This window comes from Camelina sativa, chromosome 14 (assembly GCF_000633955.1).
Source record: "Camelina sativa cultivar DH55 chromosome 14, Cs, whole genome shotgun sequence".
Taxonomy (NCBI): domain Eukaryota; kingdom Viridiplantae; phylum Streptophyta; class Magnoliopsida; order Brassicales; family Brassicaceae; genus Camelina; species Camelina sativa.
This window is the reverse complement of record NC_025698.1, coordinates 11,884,428-11,886,354: the sequence shown is the minus strand read 5'-3', so window position 1 is coordinate 11,886,354 and position 1,927 is coordinate 11,884,428. Positions and strand designations below refer to the sequence as shown.

The 1,927-nt window shown below is 34.0% G+C and overlaps 1 long non-coding RNA gene across 1 annotated transcript; it reads left to right on the top strand.

The window, feature by feature from the left end:
• Window positions 622-1,343, top strand: LOC104743492. The gene is made up of 2 exons (XR_002035066.1): window positions 622-695; window positions 804-1,343. It is a non-coding gene; the product is annotated as an uncharacterized LOC104743492 (long non-coding RNA).

Here is a 1,927-nt window from a genome sequence, read left to right as displayed (position 1 = left end):
CCATTGAAAATGTTCGTTTACATGCCATCAATGTGGTAGAAAAGAAAAAAACAAAATTGGTCTGCACAATTTATATTAATTGTTCATTAGCAGAATGCAATGGTTTTAGCCAAAGAAAAATAAAGCAGAATGCAACTTGTAATTAGCTTGGCTTTTAAGCTTTTGCTCAAATTTAAAAAGAATCCAGAAGATGGTGACGTTAGGTAAAACCGTAAAAAAGTAATAACTATTGTAAAACTTTCATCAAACTCTTTCTATATATAAAGACCTTCATTGAGGAGATTATTATCAAACCCACATAACAAAATATACTTAGAGAAAACAAAAAAAATAGAGAATAACACTAGGAGGATATATCTCTGTTGAGTTTGATATCAAGTCTCCGGCGTATAGATTCTGTGAAGGTTACATGAAGATAGCGAAAACTAGTGCCGGCCCTGACCTAAAGCTCGTAAAGCAAGAGCTTTAGGCGCCAATATTTATTACCAATATACGGGGCAACATGTCTTGGATGTTGCAGTGGTACAGTGGTTTTATGTACACCGTTTCTACTTAAGTGATCCGAGTTCGAGCCACGATATGCCTAGTTTTGTTAATATTTTTTATTAAATGTTTGTTAATGGGCAAAAAAAAATTTTAGCTTTAGGCATCAAATACAGTTGGGCCGGCCCTCGCGAAAACCACAAGACACCAATGTAACTATATATTTCCCATTACACATACAAAAACATATGTTAATTCATAATTCAATTAATATTTTTTGATTACAACTCTAATTGCTATATTATATGTTTTCACCAAAGTTTCGACTGAGGAGGTAGAGGTTGATCTACCTTCGGAGAAGAAAAAGGTTCGGCTAAGAATGGAGGGCTTTCAGATCTCGGAGTGGTTCAACACGCTGGTAATACCTGATCTCATCGACAGTGATGATGATGATGAAGACGAGGCCAACTCGCGAGACCCAGATTACTTCACGAAGCTCGAAGGAACCATGACCGTCATTCAAACGGAAGACAGTGACGGTGGCCGAGCAATCTGGACCATACAGTATGAGAAGGTTAGCGAAGACATCAAGGACCCACGTTTCATCGCCGACACTACTACAAGATATTTTCAGGCGATGGATGAGAGAATCTTCTCAAATCCTTAGAATGATCCGAAATAGTCAAACAAAGTATATATCGATCATACAGTTTATAATAATGTATGATACTAGTTATCGTTTAATTATGGTTGGCATATAGGAAGTATTTGCTCTTGAAGCTTTCATAATTATCATATCGATCTGCATATTATTGTTGTATCGACGATAAATTTCTAATAAAAAAGGGATCATTTATTAATCCATGTTTTATTATTGGGTAAGTGACATATGTGAATTATGCAACTCATTGTCTAAGTAAGAATCCCATCCAGTGGCGGAGGCATATGGCACCCATGAAATTATAAAATTTAGAAGAGTTTTTATGAAAATAATTAATTCGCATATGTTTAAGTTACGTTTGACACCCCTATGAAATTTTGTTGACACCCTTAAATAAATATTAACATATGGTCATTGGGCTTTTGGGCAAACTGGTGGACTTAGCTTTTAACAAAATCTTAATCCAATATATTTGTATGACTAAACATAATAATAAGTTGATTAAAAAAACCTAATTTAACAAAAGTTTGGACTCTTCCTCTTCCATCATCATCGTGCGTAGTCTTCCAGTCTTCCTCTTCCAATTTCCATCATCATCTTTGCTTAAGCAGATTGAAAACTATGAATTGTAAGTTAATTCATTTGTATAAGATTTTTTTGTTTTGTTTAGTTTAAGTAATTAAAATACTATACACGATTTTGGATTTGTGAAAATAGAAGGGATTGCTTAATAGTTTTTCTCTTGGATATCTTAGTGGGAATGGAATCATGAATTATTATTTA